This window comes from Danio rerio, chromosome 6 (genome assembly GCF_052040795.2).
Source record: "Danio rerio strain M-AB ecotype USA chromosome 6, GRCz13ab, whole genome shotgun sequence".
Classification (NCBI taxonomy): domain Eukaryota; kingdom Metazoa; phylum Chordata; class Actinopteri; order Cypriniformes; family Danionidae; genus Danio; species Danio rerio.
Window position 1 is genome coordinate 4,212,121 of NC_141026.1, and position 16,316 is coordinate 4,228,436.

The following is a 16,316-nucleotide window of genomic DNA, read 5'->3' on the forward strand; positions in this document are numbered from 1 at the left end:
GCTGGCCAGTTCATTATATAGGCAAATTTTTTACAAGTTTAAACAAGTTTTAACCAATTTCTTATTGTTTTGTTTTTTTTTACGAGGGTTGATATAGTAAAATTCTAAAATTGCATTGTATTTTAAAAACAAGAATATTTTCATTTTTCTTCAACATTTTTTTTCAATTCTAAGCTCATCCCTGCTGAAAAATCCAGCTTAAACCAGCCTAAGCTGGTTGGCTGGTTTTGGTCGACCAGGCTGGTTTTAGAGGGGTTTTGGCCACTTCCAGGCTGGTTTCCAGCCATTTCCAGCCTGGTCTTAGCTAGTCAGGCTGGGAGATGACCAGCTAAAACCAGCTTGACCAGCCTAGCCAAGCTGGAAGTCCAGCCAAAACCAGCTATATCAAGCTTAAACCAGGCTGGTCAAGCTGGTTTTAGCTGGATTTGGCTGGTCATTTTCCAGCCTGACCAGCTGAGACCAGGCTGGAAATGGTTGGAAACCAGCCTGGAAGTGGCCAAAACCCCTCTAAAACCAGTCTGGTCGACCAGCTAAAACCAGCCAACCAGCCTAGGCTGGTTTAAGCTGGATTTTTTAGCAGGGATAACATTATTTATAAAACTAATAACCTACAGTTTAAGTTTAAATGCACATGTGTACACTTTGTGGTAAAATAGTATAGGCAAGCACTTTGACAAAATGTAGGGAATACTTTTGTTCCATCAAAAAAAACAAAAAAAAACTGCAGTTTTTATAATCACCATCTGACAAGCTGATCCAGCAAAAATTTGTGTTTAAATTGTCACTAAATGCAGTATTTGAACCTTATAATTTAACAGAGAATGATATTAACTGCAAAAAGGACCCCTTTTTGAGAAAAAAAGAACCACCCTTCAATAGACTGGCTATACGGGCATGTAGGACACATTTTGACTTGCTGTTAGTCTGAATACTTAAAGGGATAATTCACCTAAAAACTGAAATATTGTCATGTCATCATTTACTCACCCTTCACTTGTCACAAACCTGTTTGTGTTTCTTTCTTCTGTTGAACTCAATATAAGTTATTTTGAAAAATGTTGAAAACCTGTAACCACTGACTTCCATAGGATGTCCTTGTTTAAAAAAGTCAGTGGGGGATGCAGTGGCGCAATTGGTAGTGCTGTCGCCTGACTCTCCTCACAGCAAGAAGGTCGCTGGTTCGAGCCTCAGTTGGCGTTTCTGTATGGAGTTTGCATGTTCTCCCTTGTTGGTGTGGGTTTCCTCCGGGTGCTCTGGTTTCCCTCACACACTAAAAACAATACAGGTGAATTGGGTAGGCTCAATTGTCCGTAGTGTATGAGTGCGAATGTGTGTGTGTATGTTTCCCAGAGATGGGAATGGCATCCGTGGCGTAAAAACGTGCTGGATAAGTTGGCATTCTGCTGTGGCGACCCCAAATTAATAAAGGGACTAAGCCGAAAAAAGAAAGAATTAATGAATGAATGAATGAATATTCAACATGAGACCCATGAAGGTATCAGGCCCGTAGCCAGGGGAGTTTGGGAGGTTCGAAAGAGGCCCTCCACCACCAGCACCACTGACAAAGTACAGAATTTGGCCACTGTATTTAAATTAATTTGTCCAATTTTTTGATTAGTATGTTATCATAAATAGTGAAAATAGCTAATAGAAGAAGGTTTAAGGACAAAATTAAATTTTAACTATTCAAATGTACAAATTCTCACTCAGGAAATGAACTGGCCGGTTTGTTATTTGCCTACAGACTACAGTTTTTAATGTGTTTTTTTTTTTTTTTTTTAATAAGTTTTAGCATATTTCTATTTGTTTTTGATGCATGATGATAAATTTGTATTTAAAAAAATAACTATTTTTTAAAAATAACATTCATAACATTATTTATAAATCATCCAAGTGGATGCTGCACACTGATGGTGGTGTAAAGAGACCCCCCCTCATGATTGTGAAGCGCTTTGGGTGTATAGCCATACACAATAAATGCGCTATATAAATACACTTTACATTACATTACATATATCTGTAATAAATCACAGTTTAAAGGCACATTTCTAAATAAACACTTTGTGGTAAATCAGTATGGTAAGCACTTTAACAAAACTGTAGGAATTTTTTTTTGTTGCATAAAAATATATGGTTATGATTATCCGACAAGCAGTAAATATTAGTGCTTAAAATGTCACTAAAATGCAGTATATGCAGTATAATTTCATAGGAATTTAGGAGAATAACTGCAAAAAGATCCACTTTTTGAGAAAAAAGAACCACCCCATCCAATAGGCTGGCTACGGGCCTGGTATGGAACCACTTGAGGGAAAGTAAAAGATGAGTTAACTTTAATTTTTGGCTGAAAAATCATGATTAATTACACATATACTTCAATTGCTAAAATGTCCCTTTTTTACAAGCGGTTTAAGTTTCTTGCTTCAATTAACTAATTAAAGTTGCTTCTAAAATGTATCCCATTTCTCAATACATAATTGTATAAAATTTCTAAAATACAAAGATTTAAATTAGGGAGACTTCAAGGATGTTTTGTGCTGGCCAACATTTATGCCCACTTCTCTGGCCCACATCTGCGTTAATGTATATTTAGTATCCGAGGATGTTGTGTTGTGGCATCAGTCTCCGTATTTTACTCAGAACAGCCTCCATCACAGAAAGCCTCTTTAGATGATTTAACGTCTTTCCTCTTGGAGCTGATGCTCTCGCAAGGCAGATCTTCAGAACAAAACTTTATCCTCTCTTAAAGCTCAACGGACCAGCCAGAATGTGCAAGCTTACTCAATGAGGTGTAAAACCAACTTTAAACCAATGAGCCAAACGCAATACGGCGGGTATTAGTTAGCCTACTTGAATTTCGTGTTTATTATATGGATGCTTCCAAGATTTTATGGTTTGAATTTGATCAAGTTCCCCTCTGAGAGATGTACTACTGCAACACTTGTTATTGTTTTGAATGTAAATGCCTTACTTTGCCAAATGATAGAGGTTTGAACCTCTTTGTCTCTTGTCAAGGGTATTGTAGCATGTGCTTATATGCAATATGAATACATTTGATTAATAGTTTTAAGTTGACTGCAGCCCGAGGACGCCTGTGACAAGAATAGCAAAACAAATGGCCAGGAGCGATCTGCTAGAAATGTTATTATTAAGACATTTAGTTCAAATATTTTCTTTCCGCTTCTGCTGAACATTCGCCAATGCTCAATCCTTCCTCTGTAATGGCATCTTTAACATGCATAAATTCACATGGTCTGAATATTGTTACTGGAATTGTCCAGCAAATCTTTTACTCTGAAAAATGAACAGTGATGGCTTTTAGAAATACCTTTTTAAAAGGACAGTCATTTATAGGGGTTGTCATTTACTCTGTAGTTGTTTCAAATCACTATGAGGTTTCGTTTGTCTTTTTAAAGAAGATATTTAGAAAAGAATGTTGGAAAACTGAAGCATTGACTTCAATACTAGTTGTTTTTCCTGCCAGTCATTGGTTACAGGTTTTCAGCTTTCTTATTTATTCTAGGGCCAAAATAAAGTAACATTCATTCATTTTCTTGTCGGCTTAGTCCCTTTATTAATCTGGGGTCGCCACAGCGGAATGAACCACCAACTTATCCAGCACATTTTTACGCAGCGGATGTCCTTCCAGCCGCAACCCATCTCTGGGAAACATCCACACACATACTCAAACACTACGGACAATTTAACCAACCCAATTCACCTGTACCGCATGTCTTTGGACTGTGAGGGAAACCAGAGCACCCGGAGAAAACCCAAACGCAAACGCAGGGAGAACATGCAAACTCCAAACAAAAAACGCCAATTGTGCCGAGGATCGAACCAGCAACCCAGCGACCTTCTTGCTGTGAGGCAACAGCACTACCTGCGCCACTGCGCTGCCAAATGAAGTAACCATAACAAAATAAAGTATTGAGCAAAAATAAATAAATGCAAATCTTCAAAAATAGCAAAGTGAAAATTTGTTTTTGAGATAAAAATTAATTTTGCTAACAAAAAAGAACTGCAAATAAAAATCAAGCAGTGCATACAAACTAAAATATCTGCTATTTAAAAAAAACTATATTTATGCCTTAACAAAACCCTTCCAGTCAATTGCAATGCTCAATTTATTTGCTTTTTTATTTTTTTTGTGAAATGCAAAGTGAAAACAGCATCGCAAACTCACGGTTGAATTTATGCAAATATTTTGGATTTGCTTTTTTTTTTTTTTTTTGCTCTGCTTCATTTTTATTTGCAGTTCTTTATATGTTTTCAAATTTTATTAGTAAACGTATAGTACCCTAATTACCCTAACCTAGTCAAGCCTTTAAATGTCACTTTAAGCTGTATTCACCTTATTCTCAGCTGACGAGTGGGCGCTGCCATTTGAATCTTTTTGTCTCGCGACTTCCGGTCTCATTTACTTCCATTCATTTTTTGATGTTAACAACTGCTCGTTACGCTGCTTGATGTTGCAATTTAATATTTTCTTATTATATTATGCTACTTGATCTGTGTAGTCATGCAAACATTTGTTTGTTGAGCAAGTAGTTTGGCCATTTTGTGCCGTTTATTATTCCTTGTCATTTCTCCCATAGGCGACTGAATCGGAAGTTCTAAGACAATCTCGAAAACAGGCGCACTTCCACATTTTAGAATAAGGTCAATAGAAGTGTCTTGAAAAATATCTAGTCAAATATTATTTACTGTCATCATGACAAAGAGAAAATAAATCAGTTATTAGAATTGAGTTCTTAAATCTATGATTAGAAATGTGTTGAGAAAATATTTTCTCTGTTTAACAGAAATTGGGGTAAAAAATAAACGGGGGGGCTAATAATTCTGACTTCAACTGTAAACTTTTGGTAGAACTTTAATGACAAGCTCTTCAAGATGACCTCAAAGTGTCTTAAGTGTTTAAGTTTAACAATAATAAACAACTAACAATTGTTGTAGTTTTTTTATTTTATTTTTTAGATATAACACATGGGACATTCTCTGGATCCTTTGCTGAAAGAAGGATTTTGAGGAATTGAAACTTTGGTTCTTCAAACTCTGGCCTGATGTCTGAACTGTGATCCCGGTGAGTATTTGGACACCAGAGCTTTCCTCCACTGCTTTGGCCAGTTTCCCATGTTGAGAACATTGACATATTGAAACTGGCAGTTGAGTTTCTTCCCTTCAGCCTGCGGCCGGACACAACAACACCTTTTGTGTTGGTTTAATCCCGGGGCTCCACCGTCTTCGCAACTCTGGGGGATAAAAGCACCATCAAACCACTACTTTAGGGGGAAAATCTTTCCTAATCCTAGCTTTACTTAAACAAAAGGAGGAAAAAAAAACAAGAGGGTGGAGAGAAATTGTGCAGAAACAGGGCAAGACCCGGAGCAAAGATCCTTACAAACCATTTTCCTGGAGAAACTAAGCATTTCTGACAGGCTTTCAGGGCCACTATAACACAAAGTATCAAGTCACAGAGAAAGTTCTACACGTTAGATATTTGACTAGTTAAATGATAAACTTTCACAGGAGATTATTTCACAGGAGAATTATGTTAATTTTCCTTAGCGTGAACTGAGCAATTCTATGCAAATGTCAACCTTACCACGAAAAACTTGTTTTTACCAAAATAGCTGTAGTTTTGTGTAGGCTTTCATTTCACAGTACTGGTATATTATTTAAAAATGTCTCATTTTGTGTCAATGTTTTCAAACAATTGTATTTGAGTCACACAAGTGGCAATTTCACATCCATAACGAAGCTTTTTTGCTCATAAATACAAAAATATTAAAGTAAAATCAATCATTTTTGTTCTATAGTGAGCAACTCATATACTTTTGATTATTATTGTTTCTTTTGGGTTGAGCAGTTGTAGTTTTTTTTTTTTGTAATTCAGTTTTTTTTTCCGAAAATGACAAAAAAAAAAAAAAAAAAAAAAAAAAAAAATATATATATATATATATATATATATATATATATATATATATATATATATATATATATTTTTTTTTTTTTTTTTACAATCAAACAGAAAAATACTTTTAACAGATATTACCCAATATATATTCCCCATCCCCCCTCCCCATTATACGCACATCAGGATTAGACCAAGCTGTTAGATATTTTACATTAAGTTTGACATCCGTAGCATCAGATGAGGGTTAAGTGTCCAAGATTTCTTTGACGTTGCATATATATAGATTTTCCATACCAAAAGAATGTCCACTTTGGCATGGTTGATCCATGCTGATGACAGTTCCAGATACAGTATTTCCAATAGTAAATGTAACCAGTGCTTAATTAAGAGATCATGAGGAGGTTTGCACCTTTGTACCAACATTTTCTTTGTAGCAGTTGAAGCAGCTAACCAAAATTTACGGACCTTTGCATTTAAAGGAAATTGAGAGTTATCATTCAATAGTAACAATACAGGATCTTTAGGGAAACTAATTTTTGTAACTTTAAATAAAATGTCCAGCACTGAATCCCAAAGTTTTTGCACCTCCGGACATTCCCACATCATATGTAAAAAGGTGTCTTGACGCTGTGGTTCGCAGAACTTACAATATGGATTTGGAGATATTGGGTTGAGCAGTTTAATTCACAGAATTTCTACAAAGTATGTTGGATACACTATAAACTCGCTATCATTTTTTGGTCACATCCATAACGCATGTTTATTTTCCTCATTTAAAGTATAAAAAAGTTTACAGATTAATATTTGTCTGCTCCCTTAACTCTGTGGTCAGTACCGTCAGTTGTTCTGGATGTATAACTGTGGTCAGTTGTTCTGGATATATAACTGTGGTCAGTTGTTCTGGATATATAAATATGAACAGAAGTTTCAATATAATGTTAACATATACTTTCTATGTGTATATATGTATATAGGTTTTACTGCAAATGCATCATCCATAACGCTGCAATTGCTCATCTATTTTTGTCATTTAGCCCCTGAAACTATTAAAAGGCTTGTCCTGAATGCTTCTGTCATATTGATTTCTTTATATTAAACAATATTTCAAAAGTAAACAACTGAAATCTATTTCATTTGAGCAAGATTATAAAATCATGCATTAGTCAGATTGAATGTAGGCATGTGTACTCTAAGAATGTGCGATTTGAACCCAATCTGGGGTGTAATATTGACAACACCAACCACTTTAATGGTTTAAATTCAGTTTGAAGGACCAAATATAACCATCTTTCATCCAATTTTGATTGAAATAACCCAGGCTTTTTATAGAATAGTCCTATCAATTTCTTAAATAGCAACGGAAATAATTAAATATACATTTAGTGGATAAAATAATTTTTTTAATGCTACATTTATACTTGTTAAATTAATTTTGTTTTGGGTTGCTGCTCACAAGGCAATTTTTAAGTCACAGTTAAAACAAAATGCTGGGTTGTTGTAAACCAATGTTGGGTCAAATATTTACAAATCCAACTGTTGGGTTAAAAAGTGTCATTTAAATTTAATTGAAAAAAAAAAAAACACATGGAGGTTTGGGTTTCTAGCCAAAGTTGGGTTACATCAACCCAGCATCTTTTTTATAGTGTAATGATCAGGTTTGTTTGGGCCAATAATCCATACCTATTCCCTACCCCTAAAACCAACCATAACTGTAGATTATTCCCAAAATCAGATGGGAATAATTGGATAACAATCAAGTGCATAAACCTAAACTTAACATAAACGGTAAACATATCGCTTAATTCTGATTGGCTGATTGGATTGTTGTTCCAGGATTAACACAGATGTTAATCCAGGAACATGTCCTACTTTGTTTGGGCCGAGGTTCTGCACCTGTTGTATTTCAGTGACTGATTTTTGCAACTGGTATAAATCTTAAATACGATTTTCCCCTAAATCTCACCCTCAGTGGCCACTTTATGAATCTAGCAATGAAGGCTTCCATTTTCTCCATCTCACTAAACATTACACCAGAGAGTCATTGTGCTCCCGAATCTTTCCTTCAGAAGGATATTGAGGTAAAGAATGAGCTGATGAAGTGAGACTCAAGCAATGCAACGACTCTCTGGAGTGTAAACCCAGCCACATACACACTAACGCCTCGAGCAAACGCAAGTACTGACCTCTTTGCTTTCTGTTTTCACCTAAGTATTTAAAAGGCAGACAGACTGAACAGTCAGTCAAACTCAGGATTTAGTTTAAAAAGAGTGTCTGAAGCACTTCATGGGATTGTTATAGAGTCAATGAAGTGTTTTGCTTTGCAGAAGCACTTCCCTAAATAAATTGGTGATGATTATTCTAATCAGTTTATGACTGATGATACAAACATCCACTCCCGAGATTCTTATTTAATTCTATGACACATGAAATTAATGTTTATATTGTTCAGGATATTTCTAAAAATCTTCATTCTATATTTTAACATAAATGTTTGATGCAGAGAAAAGGGACTGTCTTGCAATAGACTCTCAGAAATAAAGCCACAGAAGTGTCTATAATGGTATTTAATGGTTACCTGTTAGTTCCAAAAGTGTAGGGATTAGTAAAAAGTACACCTTTTGAAAAGTGTATCACTCCAGTGACTGCTTTTGTACCTTTATTTCTAAGTTTGCACTCTGAATGAATCACAATACTTAAATTTTAAATCTATGTAACATATAGTCACAAATATACATTATAATGTATAATATTTTTGCTTTCTTTTTTTAAAGGGAAAACCCCTTTTATATTTGCTTGTAAATCCATTTCGTAAGTTTTTTTTAAAATTATATTGTTGTGTTATTTAATACATTAAATATATTTAATATATTTAATGTATTATATATATATATATATATATATATGTATTATATATATATATATATATATATATATATATATATATATATATATATATATATATATATATATATATATATATTTAATACATATATATATATATTTAATACATATATATATATATATATATATATATATATATATATATATATATATATATATATATATATATATATAATACATATATATATATATATATGTATTAAATATATATATATATATATATATATATATATATATATATATTTTATATATATATATATATATATATATATATATTAAATATATATATATATATATATATATATATATATATATATATATATATATATATATATATATATATTTATATATATATATATATTTAATATATATATATATATATATATATATATATATATATATATATATATATATATATATATATATATATATATATATATATATATATATATATATATATATTTAATACATGTTAATATATTAATTAAACTTTAAATATAACATAAATCCATTTATAGCCGGTGACTTAGTGGCGCAGTAGGTAGTGCTGTCGCCTCAAAGCAAGAAGGTTGCTGGTTTGAGCCTCAAAGAAAATCAATGAATGAATCCATTTATAGCCACAAATATACATTGCAATCAGATTATGATCTATCATTACTGTAATTTGAATTTGAAACACATTGGGCTATTGGTATAAGGCACAATCCCTTTGAAATGTGCTTGTCAATTAGTTCCAGAAGGTTTTTAAACTATCCTGTGGTGACATTTAAATTTGTAAAAACTTCAATAGAAAAATGCAGTGAATAAAAATAATGAAAAGTGATTTGCAAATCTAATATGTAAAATAATTATACAATAATTTCAGTAATGTATAACATCATATTTTCCCAGTGTTGGGTTGCGGCTGGAAGGGCATCCGCTGGATAAGTTGGCGGTTCATTCCGCTGTGGGGACCACTGATTAATAAAGGGACTAAGCTGAAAAGAAAATAAATGAATAAACGAATAACATCATATTGCAGAACTTTCACTGTTGTGAAAAGGCTCAGATATATTTAAAAGAGTTTTCTAAGTGCTCATAGAAAAGTACACTCAAATAGAACAAATAATGTATAACACTCACCGGCCACTTTATTAGGTACACCTTTCCAACTGCTCGTTAATGCAAATTTGTAATAAGCCAATCACATGGCAGCATCTCAATGCATTTAGGCATGTAGACATGGTCAAGACGATCTGATTGGCCAAAACAGAAAAAATCCAGTGAGCATCAGCTCTGTGGGCACAAATGCCTTGTTGATGCCAGAGGTCAGAGGAGAATGGCCAGACAAGTTCCAGCTAGAAAGGCAACAATAACTCGAATAACCATTTGTTACAACCGAGGTCTGCAGAAGAGCATCTCTGAATGCACAACTAGTCAGAGGCAGATGGGCTACAGCAGCAGAAGACCACACCGGGTGCCACTCCTGTCAGCTAAGAACAGGAAACTGAGGCTAAAATTCACACAGGCTCACCCAAACTGGACAATAGAAGATTTGAAAAATATTGCCTGGTCTGATGAGTCTTGATTTCTGCTGCCACATTCGGATAGTAGGGTCAGAATTTGGTGTCAACAACATGACAGCATGTTGCTTTCATCCAGCCTTGTATCAAGTAAGGTGTACCTAATAAAGTGGCCATTGAGTGTATGTGTGGAGTGCTGAACTGCTCACCGCTCAAAATGTAAATGTAAAATCCCATTTCTAACAAATATCGCACTCTAAAAAATGCTGAGTTGTTCACCAATGTTGGACCTTTACAAGCCCAAGCGTTGGTTTAAAAAGTGCCATTTAAATTTACTTGAAATGATCAACAATAACCCAGCATCTTTGGGGTTTGGCCAGAGGTTCTGCACCTGTTGTATTTCAGTGAAATAAACACAATTTTCTCCTAAATCTCACCTTCAGTAGCAACAAATCTAGCTATGAAGGCTTCCATTTTCTCCATTGCACTAAACATCACCCTGTCACTGTTGTGAAAAAGCTCAAATTTAGTTAACAGACTTTTCAAAGTGCTCATAGCAAAGTACACTCCCTTGTAAATGATGGACACTGTAATATATGGAGTGCTGAACTTTCATGCTGTGCTCCTCCCGAACAACCGCTTCCATCAAAAATGATTTTGATGGACAAAAAAATAACAGTATTACATGTGGAAATCATTTGGACTGACCCCAGTTGGGTCTCGCTAGCACCGTATGGGTCAAAAGCTGGACTGTGCAGCCGCCCAGGGGCAGCAAATCAATTGATCATTAGTGCAAGATAAGTAGACAAACACATCCATCACTGCTCTGTTCACTAGCACCCCACTGCTACAGTGAGCAACAGGGATTATCTGTGTTTAGGCAAGTGTCTGAGCGTCGTGTGTGTGTGTGTGTGTGTCTGTGTGTGTGTGTGTGTGTGTGTGTGTGTGTGTGTGTGTGTGTGTGTGTGTGTGTGTGTCTAACAGGTTGCTCTCACCCATTACATGGTTAGTTGAGCTCAATGAGGGCTCTTTCAGTGAAGTGAGAGGCAGGCTGAAGGGTTCATTCGGTGTTTGCATCTGTGAAGGAGTTAGACACACTTGGTCAATGCTCTGACAGTGTTTTTCCTCCAGTCAAACAGCTACAATTAGCTGCAGGGTACTGGAAAAAACCAACATTATATCACACCAATTTGTACACTGGAACTTACTGGCGGTTCCCCTTTAAATCAGTGTAAAATTGACATTTACAGCACTATTTACTTTGCTGTATATAAACAATATTGTGTATCATTACTGTAAAATGTACAGTCTTTTTCTTCAATGCAACTTTAAAATACAGTAACATACTGGATAAATGTCTTACAGTAAAATTTAATTCATATTACAGTTCAGTTCTCCAGTAACTTACTGTAAATCAATTACAGCAACAATACTGTACATTTACAGCACCCTTTACCTTGCTATATCTGTATTTACAGCATTGTATAGATGAATACATTGTATCTTTACTGTAATATATAGTCATTTTTACAATGCAACTTTAATACGATAACATACGGCAATACTCCTACAGTAACATTTAGTTCATATTACAGTTCAATTCACCAGCAACTTACTGTAAATCAATTACAGCAAAAATACTGTATTTTTATTTACAACACTATTTACCGTGCTGTATCTGCATTTACAGCATTGTATATCTTAACGGTAATATACAGTAATTTTAACAGAGCAACTTTTAAATACGGTAAAATTACACATAACCGTCCTACAGTAAAATTCAGTTCTTAATACAGTTCAATTTATTAGTAACTTACTGTAAATCAATTACAGCAACAATACTGTACATTTACAGCACCCTTTACTTTGCTATATCTGTATATCTTTACTGTAAAATATAGTCATTTTCACAATGCAACTTTAGAATACGGTAACATACCGCATTACTGTCCTACAGTAATATTTAGTTCATATTACAGTTCAATTCACCAGCATTTACAGCATTGTATATCTTTACGGTAATATACAGTAATTTTCACAGTGCAACTTTTAAATTCGGTAAATATACGCATAACCATCCTACAGTAAAATTCAGTTCTTATTACAGTTCAATTCATTAGTAACTTACTGTAAATCAATTACAGCAAAAATACTATATTTACATTCACCTTGCTGTATCTGTATTTACATCATCGTATATCTTTACTGTAATTATTCATTCATTTTATTTTTGACTTAGTCCCTGTATGAATCTGGGTTCACCACAGTAGAATGAACCGGCAACTTATCCAGCATATATTTTACACAGCGCATGCCCTTTCAGCTGCAACCCATCACTGGGAAACTTTACTGTAATGTATACAGTAATTTTCACAATTCATCATTTAAATATGGTAACATACTGCATAACTGTCTTACAATTAAATTCAGTCCATATCACGGTTAAATTCTGTGTTATTTACAAAAGTCGTTAACAGTGTCACATTTTGATTTAGTGGCTAATTTCATATGAATTTGTGCGATTTCATTCGTACATTTTACCATAATTTGCTCATCCCTCTATGATGGTTGGATAAAGGGGTGGGGCTTTGGTGCCACGCCTCCATTTAAGAAATGCCCCACCCATTAGTGACAATCTCTCTCTCATTAGCATAGGATGTTAGTTTTGTTTTTGAATCTGCCACTATGAGGTTGTTGCTAGAGCCGGCCGGAAGTTAACGCGAATTATTTCTATTATTTATTAAATTTCTCATTTGTTGTATTTTATTAACGTCTACCCCCACCCCCACCCTAAACCCAACCGTCACAGTAATGTAAAAACTGTAGTTGTACCGAGTATTAGTTATGTTATCTATTAAATTACCCAATAAGATATATTTTTTAACGCCTAACCCCACCCCAACCCTAAACCCAACCCTCACAGTACTGTAAAAATATTAATTATTGGTATACAGTGTCATAAAAAAATGCTGCTTTATTAAAGTGCATATTGCACTTCCAGCCCACTATGCTGACACATAGGTATTTGTAGCTCCGCCCTCTATTAAAGAGAACACAATCTTATTTGAATTTAAAGCAACAGTCACCAAAACGGCACGTTATAAATGTGGGTTTTAAACACTATACATGTGGTATTTTAAGCTAAAACTTCACACACACACACACACACACACACACACACACACACACACACACACACACACACACACACACACACACACACACACACACACACACACACACACTCTCTCTCTCTAGGGACATTAATCTTGTAAAAAGAGGCACAATAGGTACCCTTTAAATAAAACATTTTACTTATTTTTAAACAGCTATAAGTCATTCAATAATCTGATATTTAATAAAAAGCTAATTAAAAAGCTGTATTTTAACATTTCAGGCAAAAAAAGATCCTTGTTTTACTCTTTGTTGCAAATTAAGAAATTCACAGAGAGGTTGAGTGAGACATTTGAATCAAACAGAGAGAGAGAATGTATAGCAAGGGAAATAAATATATGGGTAAATTTATATAAATGTTTCCCATCTTGAAAAAAAATAAAGCGCCACAGCTTTTTAAATAAGGCCGGGAATAATCTGTTTCCACCGCGCTGCGAGATCCTGCAGGGATTTGCAGAAACATTCGCCCGTGACACAGATCTACATAATCATTTTAACTTTCTCCCCATTCCTTCCCATGATTCTCCTGCTGTCACTTTAGATACTGTTAAAACTGATTTGGGTTCCTTAATCTGGCGGTATTTCTTACACTTTTAAAATCTCTAATATTATAAGCAGATTATTTCATTTATAATTGATTGAGTGCATTTTCCTGGAGTGCCACTTCAAAGTTGCTGAATTGAAGATGCGTTTAATAGCCGGAGCGAGCAGAAATAAGAAGAGCACTAGAGAGGGAGGGAGGGCTAGAATAGGGACGCCAGCCAACATGCTGAGAGAAATGAAGCCTGCAGTCTTTTCTTAAGAAAGCAAGAGGCAAAGATATCATGAGGGCAATGACACGGGGCAGGCGGGAATAATACAGTCTTGCATGATTTGGTATAATTAAGGAATAATCCAGATTCTGCTTCACCACTGGTCAGACAAAAGCAAAGTGAATTAAGCTGTTGATTAAATCCTGAAACATGTTACACTGTAAAAACAAAATGCTGGATTCCAAACAAATGATTTGTCTACAACATGAAGGAATTAAGTTAACCTTTTAGATTTTACAAATTTAAGTGGATGAAACATAAAACTTTTAAGTCCCAGAAAAACCCTTAAGAATTGTGTTGTTTTAGCTCAATTTAAATAAGTATTTTGAAGAAACATCAGCCAACAATTTTTTAGTGTTCGCTGTAAAAAAATGCAGGCTTCCACACAATTCCTTCATGTTGTCCCAACACAAAATAGATTGTTAACTTACATGTTTTTACAAATTTAAGTGTATTGAGCACAACGAAAATACGTTTTCCAAAAAAAAAAAAACCCTCAAGAATTATGTTGATTCAGCTCATTTCAGATAAGTAGTTTGAACAAACAGCAACCGTATTTTTTTTGAGTGTAGGCCAGAATAAGGAAAGCTGATGAACAACATTACAACCATTTGGGGGTTTAAAGCAATTACAACCATATCAGAGTCTTTATTGAGATATACAACGTAGGCTTATTCTGAAAATGTAGTCCTGCATACATTTGATCGTGAATTATGTAGCCAGAAGTACGTATGGCTGCATTTCATCTTCAAAACGAACGCTACAGCCCACATGGAAAGAACCTATATAAACATATGTTTTGATATAGGTTTTGATATAGGTTTCTGATATATGTGACATATATAAAATTGTCCGTTTTCCTATATTATATGTACGTATATGCACATATATGGTTACATATATATTCATCTATATGTTGTTAAAATTGTTAAAATACAGCTGCTAGACAACATTATTTAAAAGAAAGTTTAATTTTTATTTACTTAATCAAATAATACAAGAAATAAATATAGTACAAGAACAAAAGAGAATAAACAACAATAAAGGAAAGAAAAAAAGACAAACCATTGTTATATATCTTTTTCTTTTGCATCTTATAAAAAAGAATTGACCTTGTAAATGTTTTAGAAAAACATCATAGCTTTCCATCTCCTCTCTCGTATTTGCCATAGTTAAAATCCATAACATGCCAATTACAATTGATACCAAATTTAAGTGGCACACATACATTTTTTGCACTTTAAGTCAGTTCTTAGTTATTGCCTTGATAATAGAAAATATATTATCATATATGTGCATATATACTACGTAAAGGTTTCATATATGGACATATATCTTCATATAGTTTCTTTTCATGTGGGAGGACGGTATGACGCTGTTCCTTTAAGCGGTTACCAGCTGAACGCTTACCTCCGTATGGATGGGTTTTCTGCTGTTATCAGTTTGTGCAGAAAGCAGAATGTGGGTAAGACAAAAACCGAAGCCAAAAAATAAAATAAACAAATAAATAACAGGGTGAGAATGTGGTAAAATCTGAAAACAGGGTAAAAATCAGGCGAGGGCATTTTTTCTGGATTGCCTTCTAAAACTGTTGGTTGGGTTTAGGGAAGTGAGTGGGGGGGTAATTCTGTGCTTGTGAAAACACTATTAGTTGGGTTTAGGGAAGTAGGGTGGGTCAGTCAATCGGTCAGTCAGTCAGTCAGTCGACAGCGGCCTCTAGTGGATTTATGCAAGAACAGCAGGAGTAAATGGCACTCAAAAGAGAAATTTAAGATCTGAAAAAGCGTACACAGCTGCCTCTGGTGGATTCGCAAAAACAACAAATGCAAAAAAAAAAAAAAAACGCAGCTCCTGAGACGTATTTGGTGCTCTCCAGAAATGTACACAGTGGTACGTTTTAAGAATGAGCCTGGGTTGAAAATATAATGAAAATATAACGTGTTTGCTTTTCTTTTCAGTGCAACTTTCAACTTATCAACACAACACAACAATAATAGTAGCAAAAAGGAA

General features: G+C 34.3%; 1 protein-coding gene across 6 annotated transcripts in view; it reads left to right on the forward strand.

The window, feature by feature from the left end:
- Nucleotides 1-16,316, forward strand: part of col28a2b (collagen, type XXVIII, alpha 2b) — a 104,871-nt gene that overhangs the window by 629 nt on the left and 87,926 nt on the right. For 5 of the 6 annotated variants that reach the window (XM_087256436.1, XM_087256434.1, XM_087256435.1 and 2 more), the window contains exon 2: nt 4,978-5,083. The gene's annotated coding sequence lies outside the window, so the exon portion shown is untranslated. Of the gene's footprint in view, nt 1-4,974; nt 5,084-16,316 lie in introns of those variants that run through there. The other variant, XM_087256439.1, reaches the window with a different exon arrangement.